Source organism: Amblyomma maculatum, chromosome 3 (genome assembly GCF_055883805.1).
Source record: "Amblyomma maculatum isolate TAMU_Amacu chromosome 3, ASM5588380v1, whole genome shotgun sequence".
Lineage (NCBI taxonomy): Eukaryota > Metazoa > Arthropoda > Arachnida > Ixodida > Ixodidae > Amblyomma > Amblyomma maculatum.
The window spans coordinates 43,527,179-43,546,018 of record NC_139346.1 but is presented as its reverse complement, the minus strand read 5'-3'; the positions used below and the strand labels follow the sequence as shown (position 1 = coordinate 43,546,018).

General features: G+C 45.6%; 1 long non-coding RNA gene across 2 annotated transcripts in view; it reads left to right on the top strand.

Moving 5' to 3' along the window:
• LOC146194660 (uncharacterized) overlaps positions 1–18,623 on the top strand; it is a 34,774-nt gene extending 16,151 nt beyond the window's left edge. The window contains exon 3 of one of the 2 annotated variants that reach the window (XR_014705894.1): positions 17,913–18,623. This is a non-coding gene — a long non-coding RNA (uncharacterized LOC146194660). Of the gene's footprint in view, positions 1–17,634; positions 17,723–17,912 lie in introns of those variants that run through there. The other variant, XR_014705893.1, reaches the window with a different exon arrangement.
• Positions 18,624–18,840: the final 217 nt, after the last annotated feature.

Genomic DNA, 18,840 nt, shown 5'->3' with positions numbered 1-18,840 from the left:
AAGTATGAAATCTCATGACCGAGGCGAAGCATTTTTAAAACACCGAGAAACGTATGGGGGTGCGAGTTGGGAGGGCGAGCCTTAAAAACACAAGTAAGCGCAACTTACCGCCACATTTTTCTCATTTCGCAAAGCTCCAGAAGTGGTGGCCGGTCATTAAACATTGGCCAGCGCTTTGAAGAAGTATGCTGCGTCATTGCGGAGGCGGTCTGCTTTTATAACTCCCCGAATAATCAATGTTCTGAATCAAGAAACCCCCAAAATGCTCATGTAGCGAATTACGTCGTTTTGTTTACAGTCTGATATGCTGCCACATGGAGTAAATTAGCTTGATAATACTGTCCCTCAAGGGATACATCCTATAAAGAATTACATTTAAAAGGCAGTTGTCAAACGCCGTACGACAATGCGGACCAAACGAGAGTGGCGCATTGCAGCAGAACACAGCGCAGCTGGCGATACCCACAGCGGCCGCCTCGAGCTCCGGAGCGTCTGTTAGCGACAGCGCTGGTGGTGCATTACTGTCTGCAACTGTGCGCGGTCAGTTTATCGTGCTTTGAGCGGTCCCGCAAGTCGTCAGACTTGCATTACTTGCAAGAGAATGTAGTGTGCCATGCAACATTATGTCGGGGCGTGATACAAGACGTTCACCAAAAAATGAGAAGGGTTCAACGCTGCTTAATCGAGTAAAATGTTGCGGTAAGTTGTGTTTACATGAGTTTCTATGGGGCGCCCTCCCATGTTGCACCCGCATACGTTTCGCGGTATTTTAAAAATACTTCGCCTCATTAATAAGATTTCACACTTTCGTGATCAGTTCTAGGATGTTCACGGTTGCTCTGCACCGAATAATGAGATCATAGGTGCGCCGCGAAAATCACAAAATTGCTTAGAAAATTTTCTGGTCCATGTATTGCTACGGGTGCTAAGCCTAGTTTTCAGCCCCGACCGGTCCAGCATGGCGAAAGAAGCGCCACTGCATTGTGCTCACGTCACAGATCTGTGTTGGCATATATGCTTAATAGCGTCCCATTAGAAACTGTAAAGTCATATCGTTACCTTGGTGTAATCGTTACTAGTGATATATCTTGGAAATCGCATGTCAACTCCATCATCCCTAAAGCCAATCGTACTCTCGGGTACATTCATAGTAATTTCTGCCTTGCACCATCATCATTAAAATTAATAATTTAAACAACATACATTCGTCCACAACTCGAATACATCTCACCTCTTTAGGACGCCGGTCAAGCAACCCTCATACACTCCACTGAGGCAGTACAAAATCGCTCAGCCAGGCTCATCTTAAACAACTCTCAAAGGACAGCCAGCGTTACTAATGTGAAAGCATGCTTACATCTCCCGCTGTTATCGACTCGAAGAAAACTATCCCGTCTCTCAAGTTTCTACAAAATATGCTACCATAATTCAACATCGCGTTCCTTATGGGTTCAACCATCATCCTATATTTCATTTCGCCGTAACCGTAGTCGAAAGCTAGACATTCCGCACTTAAACACAGTTGCCTATTTTAACTTGTTTCTTCCCCGGTCCTGTAATGATTGGAATAACCTGTATGCATCCCTAACAAGTATAACTAAAGAAGAAAAATTGAAATCCGCGCTGCAAACCTTCTTTCTTGCCTAGTATAAAAACTTCTTGCTTGGTTATTTGTTTATCTTCATTTTATACTGTACTGCTTATTATATGTTTGTTTTGTTATTTTTACACCTATGCCGTTTTCCAAAATCACACATGTACCTTTTTGTTTTTTATGTCCTAAACCCCATAACAAGCATTGTTTTTCAGAGATTGGTACATCATTGTGCATACCTTCTGTTATTATATATATATAGATTTATTTATTTATATTGTGAAGAAGAAGATGGACTGCTTCGCTGGACGTTGACGAAGGAGAAGAAGGCGATGGAATTGCGGTCGCGCAGCCGGTCTGAATCGGCCCGCTTCCTCGCCGATCTCGACGTGTAAATTAAACCTTCTCCTACATTTGGTGGAGGTGCGGCTTGATATCCTTTCCTCACGCTGGAGCTTCACCCCCGTATGCTACCGGTAATTCGCATGGCCGAAGGCGAACGCCCATCAACCACCGCGATGACCCCGCCGGTCGTCTGCTCTGGCTCCTTACGTCAGCGAGACCCTGCTCTTTTCAATGGGATTGACGACACTGGCTGTGACGACTGCCTTGCTTCATACGAGCGAGTGAGTTCTTACAACAAGTGGAACGACGCCACAAAATTAACAAATGTGATCTTTTATTTGACCGGAGTTGCCAACCTGTGATATCGTAACCACGAAGCCAATATCACAAATTGGGACTCGTTCAAAGCGAACCTTACCACCGTGTTTGGTCTTCCTGCTGTACAAAAGCTCCGCGCCGAACAACGCCTGCAGGATCGATCAGAGCGGCTCAGCGAGACATTTAATAGCTACATTGAAGATGTGCTCCACCTATGTAGTCACGTAAACGCTTATATGTCCGAGCCACAAAGATATAACACATCCTGAAGGGCATCGAATATGAAGCCCTGAGGAATTTGTTCATGCTCCACAGCCATTGGTTCCACCTCGTCCACAGATCCGCAATCCTTATCGAACGAGTGATAACCGTCTGTCACTCCTGTGGATTTGCTGGCCATATTGCCAGGTACTGCCGAAATCACGCTCTCGACAATTTTCTTGCCGAATGTCAGCTTCCTGGCAGCCGCCCCGAAATCAGTACGCAGCCGCCGATCAATCTGCAAGGTCTGTCGCAAATGACCGTGCAACCTATTCTCCTCGCTTCTCAGCTTCGCCGTTTCGCCGCTCCCTATCTCCTCTGCGACGGCCCCATCCCAATCTTGCTCAAGAGGAAAACTGAATGCCGCAGTTCCTGAGGCGAGAACTGCACAACAAGCGAACTGTTAAAGGCCTCACAAATCTCCTGCAAATCTTCTTGAAGTTCCTGTTGAGGGTGTTGTAGTATTGCTTTGGTCGACACCGGCGCTGCTGTTTCTGCCATGGCTGCAAGTCTTTGCCGTTCATTGCGAAAAGTGACGACACATATTTCAGGAGTCTCATTATGCATGGCAAGTGCCCAGCCTGTAGAGCCTATAGCAATGTGCACAGCAAGAGTCATCATTCAAGAAGTTGTATACGCAATAGAGTTCGTCGTTTTGCATTCCTGCTCTTATGATCTTATCTTGGGTTGGGATTTTCTGTCGGGCCATAATGCTGTGATCGACTGTGCTCGTGCCAAACTGGAGTTTTTTGTGCTAGACGAACCGTCGTCGGACGTTCCTTTTCCAAAAGTCGTCGTTGCCGAAGATACTGATCTTCCTGCGTGCTCTTCCGTTCTTGTGCCCACCGCTAGTGCTTTTTCCCGCAGTTCTGATGTATTTTTCACCCTATCGCCCACCTTTCTAAACCGCAAAAATCTTCCTCTGCCTTATGCCGTACTTACTATATCTGCTGGCCTCATCGCGCTCTGGATTTCTAATCCGTTCTCATTTCTCGTATCCCTGCGTCGCGGTGAATGCCTCGGCACCATCCAGCTCATTGATTCTATTCTCCCTGTTGACGCAACACCCGCTTCGCAGCCCGCTGACTTGGCTGCACTCACACCGCCTGTTCTTCCGCTACACGAGTTTTCTGCCGACGGTTTCTTCCGCTCTATCGGTACCAGTCTTCCTGAGCCGGAACGCTCTGAACTTCTCGCATTGCTTCATTGGTTTCGTTCTTTATTTGACTCTCACCAGCCTGCTTTGAGCCGCACATCACCATTGCTCACCCCATTGACACCGGCTCCAATGCTCCTTTGCGTCAGCGCCCTTATCAAGTGTCTGCTACCGAGCGCTGAGTTATTGAAGCCCAAGTAAACACTATGCTTCAGAATGGAGTGATTGAGCCTTCTGACAGTCCCTGGTCCTTCCCTGTTGTCTTGGTGCAGAAGAAATACGGTTCTATTCGCTTCTATGTGGACTACCACCGCCTAAACAAAATCACGATAAAAGAGGTCTACCCCATTCCGCGTATACAAGGTCCTGAACTCTTTTCTTCGCTCGATTTACGATAGGGTTACTGTCAGGTGCCCATGGCTGTAGAACATCGCCCTAAAACCGCATTTTTTTCCCCCCTGATGGTCTCTTAGAATTTACCGTCATGAATTTCGGTCTCTGTAATGCCCCTGCTACATTCGAGCATACGATCGATGGATACTATGCTGCTTGGCCTGAAGTGCAAGACGTGTCTGTTGCCTCGACGACATCAGGGTGTCCTCGCCGGACTTTGCGACCCACCTCTCTCGCTTAAAGCAGGTATTGACCTGTCTTGCGAACGCCGGTCTAAAGCTCAATTTGAAGAAGTGTCATTTCACTGCTCGTGAGCTGACCATTTTAAGCCATGTTGTGTTCAAGGAGGGTATACGTCTTGATCCTGCCAAAATTCGAGCTGTGACTGAGTTTCCTAAGCCTATACTATCATAAAGCAACTAAGGAGTGTTTTGGGCCTGTGCTCATACTTTCGGTGTTATATACGGTAATTTGCTTCCATTGTCGTCCCGCTAACTTTGCTCCTCGGCAATAACTGATATTTCGCTGTGGTCCCCAGCGTGCGACGATGCTTACAACACCTTGCGCCGCCTCCTCAAAGCCCCGCCCATCCTGCGCTATTTTGACCCTAAGGCGCCCACTGAAGTGCACGCAGACGCCAGTGGTGTCGGTCTCGGCGCTGTGCTTGCACAGCACCCCTGTCGCGTCGGTGAATACGTAGTAGCCTACGCCAGCCGTACTCTCACGAAAGCAGAAGCACCGAACTACTCTGTAACGAAAAAGGAGTGCTTGTTCATTGTATGGGCACTCACGATGTTTCGCCCTTAGCTTTACGGCGTTCTTTTGATGTAGTCACAGACCATCATGCCCTATACTGGATTTTATCGCATAAGGACCCCTCCGGTCGCTTGGCACGATGAGCTCTTAGTCTGCAAGAATACGACATCAGTGTTATTTACCGATCTGGCCGCAAACATAAAGACGCCGACGCTTTGCCTCGCTCGCCGCTTCCAGTAGACCTTGCGAGCCTCTCCGTCTTGGACTCCGCGGAGTCTTCGATCGACGTCAGTGACATGCCCGCCGTACGTCGGATCGAACCCTCTTCGTCTTGGACTCCGCGGAGTCTTCGATCGACGTCAGTGACATGCCCGCCGTACGTCGGATCGAACCACACGAATTGCGACATTGTCCTTCCTTATATCACCTACGCGTACAACACTGCTACGCAATCTAGAACGGGTTCCTCTCCGTTCTTTTTGCTTTACGGTCGGCATCCATCTCCTCCCCTTGATATTGTCCTTCCCTACAGCCCTGACCCATCAGAATGCACTACAGTGACCGAAGCTGCACAGTCCACTGAAGAATGCCGCCAGATTGCCCGGACGTTCACGACCAACTCTCAGTGGCGCAAAAAATTTCGCCATGACATCGATCAGAAGAATGCACCACTTCTTCGAGCCGGGCTCCCTCGTGTGGCTATGGGTTCCATCCGGCAGCCCCGGCCTCTCAACAAAACTGATCTCCAAGTACCATGGGCCCTACCGTGTCGTCGAGCGCACTTCACCAGTGAATTAGGTAGTTGAGCCGCATTTATCAATCTTCCGATTTCCGACGCCGTGGCCGCGAGACTGTACATGTGCAGCGCATTAAGCCGTTCTACGCCTCCATTGTATCTCCGTCCCCTTAAGTCGCCACGATGGCTCGTTATTCTCTGGGGGGGGGGGGGGGGGGGGGGGCATTGTGAAGAAGATGGACTGCTTCGCTGGACGTCGACGAAAGAGGAGCAGTCGGTGGAATTACTCTCGCGCAGATCATCGGGCCGGTCTGAATCGCCCCGCTTCCTCGCCGACCTCGACGCCGTCCTCAAGGCGTACATTAAACCTTCTCCTACAATATATATATATATATATATATATATATATATATATATAGCTGGGACACCCGGTATATATATATATATGTATATATATATACCTAGCTTGTATAGTGTGTAAGAAAGCATTGGATCAGTGACTGCCTCAGAAGTCATGCAGGCATTGCGGAAAGAGAATGGCAAGCGTAAAATTTACACGAGGAAGACTGAAATAAAATTCGACCGGTTCGTAAGCGAACAGCATTTAAAGGTAGGTAGCGAGGTACTGGAAGTCGCACAGGTAGTGACAAGGGTAGTGAATGACCGTAGAATGGGACAACGAAAGTGAAGTAAGTAGAAACATAACATTGCGATGCAGTGCAATAATGTATCCCTTAATGTATCGCTGAAGGAAAAAGTATGTAAGAACTGTGTTTTGCCTGTTGCTGCCTAAGGGGCAGAAAAGTGGAGACAAAAGAAAAGTTGATTGAACTAAAATGGAGAGCAGCACAGAGAACTATGGACTGGAGAGTGATAGGGGTAACAATAAAGGGCTGGGAGGGGGCAGAGTTATACAGGGGACAAACGCGCGAGTTAAGTTCTAGTCGCCGTTAAGAAAAATAGGCTTGAACAGGGCATGCCGTGCGATATAGCCAAAGTAAGCGGTTGGCTAGGAGTAACAGACTTTGTTCCTAACACGGATGAGCATAGCACTACGCGGCGGAAGGTAACAAGTCGGGATGAGATTAGGATGTTTACGGGGATGATGTGAATGCAGCTGGTACATCACTACGGGAATTGGATCTTAGCTCTACAGCAGGTGTTGGCAGGTTGCTGCTATAAGGTTGATGGCCACAGTAGGTAGCTATCTTACGAATAATAAAAAGTAAAAACTCTCATTTAATAAAAACGTCCCCTTCTGTGGTTGCCCAAGCGTAGAACTGTGTGAAATGAATACCGGGATGCAATCTGAGAGAAGAGAAAACCCTCCTCCGGCCTATAGGTCTAACCGTACTGTAACAGCCAGAGTGCCCATCAATAACCCCGTGGTTCGCAGTTGCTATCAGCCACATTCCAGTGATAATCATCTTGCCAACAGATGGGTTGTAGCGCACTTGTTGGTGAGGGGCACAAGTCGTTACTGCGGAAGGCACAGGAAAGGCCAGCTTCATTGCGCAGAGCTTTAACTCAGAGCCCTGCCAAAGCCCGCCATGTGACTCCCTGCATGGCTACACAATGTTAGGCGCTCCTTGATGTTGAACGCTGTGGACCAGTCGGGCTAATCGTTTAGCAAGACGCCTCGCTTTTGCAGAGAGTGAGCAAGAATGCTTGCAGGTTTCAGCTGAACATTCAAGCGGCTGCCACGCCGGCTGGGTGTCAGCTGAACTGTAAGGCGACTGCAATGCCTGACAGCAGCATCAGCAGTCGCAACTGAAATTCCGAATCCCGAAACGTGCATTGCTGTCAACGCCCGGACGAGTAATGGAAAGGACACTGGTTTAGCATGCGTTGTTTTATGGAGTTTTTAATGTTATGTTCTACGTCTCTTGGGTTGCGCACTGAAGCACTGCTCACAGGTACAAAGTACAAACGTGTTTTCTCTCAGCAGCGAAATGAATGGTTCAAATCGATATCAATATACTCTAGAAACCACATATAATCATTGTGCGGCATCGCAGGCTGGGCGCAAAGCGTCAGAAGTAATCTCTGACTGGGCATGAGTTAGCGAAGAGATCCTTCTATTTTTTTTTTCAAATGTTTCCCCTTTGCGCACAATCAGATTCGTTTAATATGAGTGGCATATTTGATATGCCGGTAGTCATTCACAGTCTGCTGGGCGCCTTACACAGAACATAGCGGAGTCAAAACGAAACAATATTCATAGACTGCAGAGAAACGGGGAATATAGGTTTTCTCTGTAAGCAATGTACGAAACAACTGACGAAGGTGAAAAGGAGATCAAGAAAAATATCACAAGCAAGACGCGCGACTATTGTACATCATGGCTGCGTTACTTCTGTATCACATTCCGACACATGAAGTTGCGCACGGAATATTTGATCCGGTAATGAATCGCTGACCATGAGATGATTTAATTCTGGTCTACCTGCTACGTTGCATTGTCCATCTCTCGCTCTCTCTCTTTCACACACACACACACACACACACACACACACACACACACACACACACACACACACACACACACACACACACACACACACACACACACACACACACACACACACACACACACACACACACACACACACACACACACACACACACACACACACACACACACACACACACACACACACACACACACACACACACACACACACACACACACACACACACACACACACACACACACACACACACACACACACACACACACACACACACACGCGCGCGCGCGCGCGCGCGCACACACGCGCACACACACACACAAACACACACACACACACACACACACACACACACGCGCACACGCACGCACACACACACACACACACACACACACACACACACACACACACACACACACACACACACACACACACACACACACACACACACACACACACACACACACACACACACACACACACACACACACACACACACACACGCGCGCGCGCGCGCGCGCAAGCACTCATTCACGCACTCCTCCTCCCCACCCCCCCATATACACACACAACAGATTACAAGAAGACGTTCACACCGATAATGCGCACACTATCAACTGCCTATATTTGTGGTATGAAGAAGAACAAGAGGAAAGGTACAGTAAGAAGAAAGAAAATTGATAAAAATTCGGACAAAAAATATTCAAGGAAAAATAAGACGAAATAAAGGGGAATTGCCATCATTAGTAATTAGTGTGAACGTCGTTATAATCTCGCGCGCGTGCGCGCGCGTTTGTGTGTGTGTGTGTGTGCGCGCGCGCGCGCGTGCGTGCGTGCGTGTATATGTGATGCAAAATGCAGCTCCTGAAGTTTCCAGATTCATCTAACCAACTAGCCGGCACGCAAGTTATACCTGCTGCGCCTTTGTGAACCTCAAAAAGCCCCGACGTACACCGATGTTTAACAATGCCCCTAGATTATCTTTCCTGTCTTTATGCTTACTGTCGGTATTCTTGAACTGCACCGAGATGGCTATGAAACCTCCTTGGAGAAACTGCTCAAAAACCAAAAAGCTCAGCGACATATAGTTAATTTCCTACCCTCTCTGATGGAAAGAGATCTCGGCATTTATTTTTAGGTACGACAGGGGCTACACATGCAGTCTATTTATAAAATGTCCACTAATGGCTTCAGAGCACAACCTTGAGAGAAAACACCGCGTAAATAAAAGTGCGGCAAGGATCTACACCCTATGCCCAGCGCCGAAACTTCCTGTGGAAAGTCAGTTCCCTCATAAATGTCCTTTAAGAGGAGCATCATAAGGATAAAGCGAACATCGGACAGAACAAAAAGTCTCGGCAGCCGGCCTCTTCACTTTGTATGGTGCCAGTCGTTCACACTGCGCTTCTGGTGTCCTCATCTCCATTGTCTTCATTTAATCTGGCAAAGTGATACTAAATCCGAGAGGTCACCCTAAATAGGCGCCAGTAAACGCTTAGAGCGTCCGTGAAATGCCCAGTTAAACATCTAAGAGGTCACAATGCAAAGACAAACGAAGCAAAACATAGCTTTACCAAGGCTATATTTTGCTTGAGCGTGTATTTGCGGGCTCAGCCAAGCTGGAACGCTGTTTCATATTTTTCCTTGCACATTTCAGCACAGAGAACAAGGCACGATTTAGCATCTCAGCCGTTAGAAGGCATCCAGCGCTCTTTGAAGTTCCACTTAGCAAGGCCTTAAAAGGCACCGCCGTAAGCAAAGTGTTTCCGCATACACAATCGCTGCTTAGCAACGTAGACGGATTGCCAGGCTACAAGTTCTCATGAAGGGAAATCGATTTTCCATCGGCGCCGGAGCAACGCTTCCCATACAGTGGCGCGGAAATCCCAACAGCTGCCTACAGTCCCTCACTTAAACATAGACGAGGAGAACTAGCACGACGAGATAAGAACTCAAAATGCAGAGTGCAGCACAGACACGGCGATGAGAGCGGATTCGTCGAACACGGATGACGACGGGCAGATTTATTCGCGCCAGGCTCCCCACCAGAAGGCTCGAGCAATATAGTCTCGTTAGCGCCCATGACAGGCTCGCTCGAATGGGGTCCCCTCGCCGCCTTTATAACTAGGAGCCGACCGATGACGCAAATGGGGTGAAACGCGTATATGGCGCAAGCCTCAGGAGGTTGTGCGCAGACATCCAGCTAGCAAGAAGCCGGCAGTGCTTAAGGGCTGTAGCACAGGTGCTGCGGAGATTTAGAGGGCGGCGTAGTTGTGTAGCAAATGGCTCCTGCCACGCATTCTATTCGACGGATGCCGGTCGACAGATTCGTCGCGCGCTTCTGCCTGCGCAGGCACGTTTACGTCTGGGAGCCGACACGGCTCAGTGATGCCCGTGTTGCAGGTTTCCCAACTCTATTCTCTGTTGTACGCATCAGCGTGCATATCGGCATAATAGCTGGTTATTCCTGGGCAGCCAATCAAAACATAAAACGGTATAAGTAGATGCATACTGCCGAGAGCAGCGTATGCACGCTGTTTTCCAACCGATCGGGTAAACAAAGCACTGCGCTAGCTGGCGTCTCTCGTTGGTGTAGCAGCTGCCAGGCGATGAGTACAACGCGTGCTTGTCGAAATCAGATGCTCAATGACGCCTGCGTGGGTGTATCGCCGGCAAATGGTTTGCCTCACCTACAACCGGCACACAAAAGCCCAAGAAAAAACAAAAATAGACCTATTTGGAACTGGATGAGTTGTAGCGATATGGCTATGCGCGGTACGTGCAAGTTGGTTTCTGGCTTTTTGTTTCTTCAAGGTGGTAAAGGTCAAACCGTAAGACCATCAGGGAGACTCGGTAACTTTCTCAGTACGCCATTGAGCTGATAATATAATGCGGGCTTAAACGCAAGGTATATAGTGCGGCTGAAGTATTTGCGCTGCAACTCTAGTGGCCTTTTCCGTCTTTTGGGTTCATGCCGAAGAGGAGGATGTCTATGGCGGTTCTCTGCACGACACTGTGCGTTCGAGTTTGCACACTTTGCTTCAAAAACTGTATACCTGTTCTGAGCGCTGTCAGACGTCTTCTAAAATTTGAGGATTGGCGAAAAAATAAATGTGGCTCCTCTAATGCTCACTAAATTTCCTGGATCAGCTCAAAACTGAGTTTCATTTAAAGCATCGTAATAAAATTTCTTCTGTTTACGGGCATTCTTTTTTTTTTTTTTCGAATCATTTTTAAGCAAGGGTGTTCCTGGGCTAGTTGGCGGAGGTTGCTAAAAGACAGGAACGCGAGACAGCGCTTTGTTTCGTGCCTTTCTCACTTCCCTGTCGCTTTTTGCCCAAGGCTTCGCAAAACTGTTCCTTGAGGTCAAGCATGAAATGGGAGTTGTATTCAAGCAATTTATATTTTGATCTGAGATTTAGGCGACATTAAGGAAGCCACATTAAGGAAGGAAAAATTGTTATCATATAATATGTTTGATAATGATAGGGGCCGTAGGATCACACGGCAAAGGCTTAATATTCTCCTGCAGAGAACCGCTACTAACAGTGGCGACACACCAGCAGTTAATGGCATTACACTTAGTAGCTCTACAATTGGAGATAATTTTAACGGCTTTTTTGTCTCGTTAGTAGACACGGTGCACCATTCAGAAGCTCTTGATTACTTGTCTTACCATGTGAGCAGCAGTATGTTTTGGGAAACAAGGATAAGTCCTTGGTGTTATATTTACTTAGAAACCTGCGAAACAGCAATAGCGAGGACGTGTTCGGTCTCAAATTGAAGCTTATTTTACATTGTTTAGACTTTATACCACCATTTTATCCATTATCTTTATCATGCATCTTACATCGGTTATTTTCCTATCACAACAGAATAAAACCGCAGTTACTGGGATTTACAAAGGCGGGGCTATATATATTCTTAGCAATTACCGACCAAAATCGATGTATACCCTTTTCTCTGAAGTCTTGAAAAATTGATAATTAATAGGTTATGAAATATTTTCGAGACATTTAATGTTAAAAAAATAAAAATTGTGAGGACTAAGATCGAAATCTTCCATTGAGATTGCTTTACTGAAGAAAAGAAATATTTATTGAAAACATGGGACACAAAAAGCGTACCCTAGGAGTTATTGTTGGCTTCTCTAAGGCTATCGATAGGATTAATCATGTTACAATCATTGAAAAGCTATCATTATACAGTGTTCGAGGAAAAACAATTCACATTGTAAAAAGCTTATTGCAAAACCGTGTTCCGTGCGTTTGCATTGGTAAACATAACTCGAAATATAAATCCGTCCATCCAGGGCAGCATACTGCAACCTCGTTTATTTATTGTTTATAATAATGATTTATTCACAATTGATGGGAGTGTCGACTACATAATATGAACAGACAAGGCCAGTACGATTATATAAGAAACCGACGCTAATGAATAATGCAAAATGGTACGGAGATTTTAAATAAACTGCATGATTGGTAAACGCGGAACGCGTCACTAATAAGCACGAACAAAACAAAGCCAGTAGTCTTTAGAAAACATAATTATCAATATTTCTGTGAAATTCCCATAACCCTTCACTGTACCATAGTAGAAGTTACACAGACAGTTAAAGCGCTACGTACTTGCTTTAGTGTGCGCATGCTTTGGGACAATCAAATAGAACACCTGCAAATAAAAATTGCACGTATAGTAGGCATCTTAAGAAGATTTCAGTGAACGTTGCCAACTGAATCTAAACTTGTGATATATCATGCCGTCTTTTAACCTCGTATTCTTGGTACTGCTACCTAATACGTGGAAGTACTACTTTCAGAAAAAAAAATGCATCAATATCATTAGTTAATATTCCCTATTTATCGTTCTCAGCCCGGCCATTTTTCAGATACTATGTTCTCAATGTTCATAATATGCTATACGAATATTAAGATCTAATTGAATTCAAATTCCTCATACCGTTAGTTTACTAGCATGCTTAATAAACCTTGAAGAAAACCAAACACCTCTTTTAACCTGTCATCATGGGCATTGGCATATACCGCGGCGACGAACAATTTATGGCATCGAAGCTCTATACGCAGTGCCCTCAGCTTTGAACGAGTTTGATTTCACCAGAGACGTGATTTGTTTATTTCCACCTCAAAGGCCCCATTGAAGGGGTATTACAAGAGGGAGTGGGTTTCAGAGCATAATATTGCTTCGAGTGACGCTTTGAACATTGATGGGTCTGTATGGAGCACGACGTCGGCAGGCAAGTCATTCCAGTCTTTTGCTGTGCTAACGAAAAACAAATATAGATGCGCAGATGTGCGGGCTTGCGGAGTATGGGTTGTCTTTTCGTGGTTCGTGCGGCTGGAGATGCGGTATGCAGGGATGACAACAGATTCGTGTGAAAGATGACAATAGAATTTGTGAAAAAGAGATAGTCTTGCGATGCTATGCCGGTTTGATAAATGAGCATTGCATTTTAGTTTGGTTACGCTTTCATGATAAGAATATGCAGCGAAGATGAATCTAGCGGCGTGGTTTTGTATTGCTTCTAGCGTGTTAGAAAGATTAAGTTGATTATTGTCCCAAACAGCGCATGCATATTCTAGTTTGGGCCGTACAAATATTACATAAGCTACTGATTTTAACGATGGTGGTGCTGGACGTAGTGTTCGCCGAAAATACCCCAGAACTCGATTTGCTTCTTTAGAAATTTGAGTTACGTGGTATGTCCACTTAGGATCATGTGTTAAGTGAAGGCGAAGGTGAAGGTGAAGTGAAGTATTTATATGTGGTTACTACTGCAATTTCTGAATTAGCTATTAGGTACTTAAAAGGTGGTTCAGAGGGACGCCTGTGAAAAGAAATTAAAGAAGTTTCTTTTTTTTCACGTTAAGACACATGAGCCATTTACTGCGCCAAGTTAAAATGCGATCAATGTCAGATTGAAGAAGCTGGCGATCACTGTGAGTGATTATGGGACGGCACACAACACAATCGTCAGCAAATAGGCGCACGTTAGAGCATATGTCAGTTGGTAGGTCGTTTATATAGATAAGAAAGAGCAGGGGCACCAGGACACAGTCTTGGGGTACCCCAGATATAACAGAGGAGTGAGAAGAAGAGCATTTATTACCGAGAACAAACTGTTGCCGGTTAGTTAGAAAGTTGCGAAGCCAATCAAGCACCAAGGAATTGAGATTAAGCCGTCAAAGTTTCAAACAAAGCCGCCGGTGGGGAACTTTGTCAAACGACTTTTCGAAATCTAGGAAGAGGGCGTCCACTAGAATGTTGTGATCAAGGTTGAAGCTTAGGTCATTATTAAAAAGAGCCAACTGTGTGTCGCAAGAAAAGCCCTTTATAAAACCATGTTGGCTGGCGTGAAAGAAATGAACAGATAAAAGAAATTTCATAACGTGAGAAAAGATTACATGTTCAATTAGTTTAGACGGGACGCTAGTAATGGATATAGGACGGTAATTATGACGGGAAGATGAAGGCCCTTTTTTTGGTACTGGAATGACTTTACCCACTTTCCAGTCGTGCGGTACAATGCCTGATGAAAGCGACTGCTGAAAGATATGAGACAACAGGACACTTGTGATATGTTTTGTATTTTTTAGTAAATTTGCGTTAATATCATTAATACCTGCTGATGATGTTAGTTTCAAAGAATCAATTATTTAACAATGCCGTGAGGTTCGAATGATATATCGGGCATAGCAGGAAAACCAAAGGATGGAAAATTCGGTAGGTACCCATCTGGTTCACGAGTAAATACAGAACTAAAGGTCAGATTTAATACTTCAGTCTCATCATGTTCCGCAACTGTAGCCATATCATCATGATGAAGTGTTATTGGGTTGCTAGGGTTAGGATTGATACATCACCAGAATTGACGAGGGTTTGTGCGTAGCATTTCAGGGAGCGTGGTATTAAAAAATGATTGATTAGCTTGAAAAACATGGGCGCTAAACTGTTTTTCGGCTACGTAATACTTCTGTCATGTATTAGGGTTGTTATTTCGTCTGGCTGCTCGAAAGAGTATTTTCTTCTTGTTATTAGAACTCTTTAATGTATTATTGAACCAAGGGGTATTAACGTACTCGCTTACAGTAATTTTAGGGGTGTATTGCTTTACAAGACTATTCATTTTATTCTTAAAAAGAAGCCAGTTAGTCTCTCGGTGGACCTTCGCTCAAAGTCAATAAGAAACGAAGTACAAAAATTTTCGAGTTCACGGTTAATGTTTAGATAATCGCCTTCATCATAAAGAGTGAGTGTTTTAGTTACTTTCTTAAGTTTTAGTAGGTGGTCGAGAAACGTGGCGTGAATTATTGAATGATCACTAAGTCCAGGAAAATATGAAGGGGATAACAGATTCTCTGGATGTGACGCTAAAATCAGATCAAGTGTGCTAGATGACTGTGCACTTTGTCGTGTTGGTGAAGAGATTAGTTGGATTAAGGCAAAGGTTTGACATGTGCTCACAAAATGGGACTCGGCGGAATTTAATGCGATCTCAGAAGGGCAAGACCAGTTTATTGCGGGAAAGTTGAAATCCCCTAATATAAAGACAGTAGCATACGGAATCTTCGTGGTTACGGTATTAATAGCATCATGAAATAGTGCAATGAACGAGGCGACGCTGTCTGGAGCGCGGGAAGTATTGCAGATTATCATGGGCGGAAATGTGGCACGAGAGCAGATGAACAGTATTTCAAGGGGTGCGTCAATCTGTAGATTAAAACATTGAAGGTTACGATGGGTGGCTATCAGTATGCCTCCGCCTCGCCTGCCTACTCGATCTCGGCGGAAATTCTCGAAGCTCGGGAAAATGGTCTGCACTTCTCTGTAATCTATTAGTTCATTTACCCAGGTTTCAGTTAGGAAAGAAGCCAACAGTCGGCGAGGCCAAGGAAAGCATTGGGGATGGTACTTTATGTCTCTTTTTTTTAAAGTTTACTTGGATAATCACAGAAATTAGTAATTTAATCTGTTTTGGGGGAAAGGATAATTAAACACAAAGTAGAAGAAAAAACAACGCACCGATGGTGGGAACCGAACCCACGACCTCCGAATATCGCGTCCGGTGCTTTTCCAACTGAGCTACATCGGCCGCTCTCCCCCCTGCTACTTGCTTGGGTATTTACGTTGTCCGTATACGACCTCGAGAGTGTTCACCAGCGCCACCCTCAGCCATAGCGGCGGACGAGGAACGTCCTTTGTTACGCCAGCGTCACGTAGAACGTGATCAAGAGCGAGGGCGGAAGCCGTGCTAGAACCCTCTTACGCTACCTATGGCTTCGAGACTGCCAGAACCGAGACCCCCGTAAGCTACAAGCAGATCAATTAAGGGGAAATGAGGGTGCTCGTTATAATACATGAAGGAAAGAAGCCAACAGTCGGAGGCTCTGGTGAACACTCTCAAGGTTCGTATACAGACAACATAAATACCCAAGCAAGTAGCAGGGGGGACAGCGGCCGATGTAGCTGAATTGGAAGAGCACCGGACGCGATATTCGGAGGTCGTGGGATCGGTTCCCACCATCGGCACGTTGTTTTTTCTTCTACTTTGTGTTTAATTATCTTTCCCCTAAACAGATTACATTACTAATTTTTTTGATTATCCAAGTAAACATTAAAAAAAAGACATAAAGCACCATTCCCAATGCTTTCCTTAGCCTCGCCGACTGTTGGCTTCTTTCCTTCATGTATTATAACGAGCACCCTCATTTCCCCTTAATTGATCTGCTTGCAGGTTTCAGTTAGGACGACCACATTGCATTGGGTGGTGGCTGTGAGACCTGTGAGGGCATCGCGTTTAAGAAAAAGGCTTCTTATGTTAGTATAAAGGAAAGATACAGTGTTGAAAGTCGAGTGGTGGGAGGGACTTGTGGATAGCTATGAGGAGCGGGGAACTACCTGTTGCGAAGCTCGATCAAAAGTGTTTGTGGTGTTTCCTATGGTCAACTTGTCATGCCGGAGAGTGAATTTCCCACGTTGGCCCTTTGCAAACTGCACTAGGTTTTTACGGTTTTGGTGAGTGTTTTGGCAATAGTCTTCGGAGATGCTAAAATTGGTTCCTTTTAATTTCTTTGCATTAGCAAGGAGCTGTTCTTTGGTTTTAAAGTGAGCAAATCTTACCACTATAGGTCTCTGTTTCTTGCTGTCGAAACGCCCGAGTCGATGCGCTCGTTCTATGTGCAGGGGCTCAACTGAGACATTGAGGTTAGTATTGCAGAAGTCAATAATCAACTTTTCAGACTCCGCTCAAGTTTCACGATCATCATTCTTTACGCCAAAAAACACAAGGTTAGGGCGACGGGACTGCTCCTCTGAGTGATCTAGTCGACGCGCAATGTCCTCTATTTTATTTGCATTATCCTGCGCCTGACACTGGACGCTATCAACATGTTATTGAAGCGAGCTTAAAGAAGCGCAGTCGTTTTCAATTTCGACAAGTCTAGATTTGATTTCTTGAAATGATTTCTCATGTTCAGCCAGCTGAGTACGAATCGCTTTCATTTCGCTTAGAATGGCTCTTTGACCAGCTTTGATATCGTCCAGTGCCGCTAACACATCATTTTTGCTATCGACGCCTGCGCAGGTCCCGGTGCTATCGGCTCCACCGCGAGTCAAAGGCCCGGGATTTTGCTCGATATCACCGCAACGGATTAAAAGATCAAGCAATACACGTGAGCATTCATTTGCAATGGAAATACAGAATTGCGGGATCGGCAGTACAACCAGACCAGCAAAGCTAGTACGCTTAGCAAAAAGAGGGTAAATATGATTTACCTGCACAAAGCAAAAGTGAGGCATTTAAGGCAAGCTGGTCGACGTGGGTGCTGATTGCAGGCTGCCTTATATACTGTGACGTCGTAGACGCAGGTGGTCCAGGTGATGTAATGCGCGGAGGTGGTACGCAATCGTCGGCTTCCGGGGGAGGTGCTGCAGCGCAAGACCGACGGACAGGTGTCGGTGGCTCCAGAGCTGGTGACGGGCTGTAGCGTCGGTTTTCTTCAAGGGCGATGGTCTCTTCCCGGCGGCAGGCTTTCCAGGTGGCAAAGGGTCCAACATGATTGATGGTCGAACCGGATGGCCAGGAACAAGTGAGGACGAGAAGCTGCACAAAGCAAAGGGGAGGCATTTTAGGCAAGCTGGTCGACGTTGCGCTGCCGAGCCCTAAAGAGTCTGCTTGAAATTCTTTTGTAATGTTTTCGTTTTGCGTTTGTTAACCGGTAATTATGTTGCGCGTTTTCTCAGCCTTTCGAAAAAATTAAAAAATGTATCCATATGTCCCAGCTTTCTTCCTTTTTTTGTTTTATTTCTTAAAACTGTTAGATTGGCTTCGCGTTCCTTGAAACTATGTTGTTTTTCGATGTTAATATTTCCCCTCCTAATAATCGATGTCACTGATGTGCATCGCACTCCTTAGGTAATGGTGAGCATCTTCAAACCGGCTTTTTCTCCCTTCACCACAAACATGTACACGGCACTTGTTTGGAATAAACTTTCATTGCATGTATTGTAATATATCATTTGAACTCCTTTTTGGTTTTGAACACTTCATTTTTTTGAATATTAAATGTTTTTATACGCATCATTTAGAAAATTGTGTCTCTCATTGCCTGAGTCGCTTTCGGACGTTGAACCCCACAAACAAACCATTTTGGAAATTGCAGGACAAGAACAAAAACAATTGCGCGTGCGCGCACACACCCACAAACACACACATACGCACGTGAAATTGAGTGCTTGGCAGGCACCGTGTTCTCCATACGATACGACTTCTAAACCTACTACATTAAAA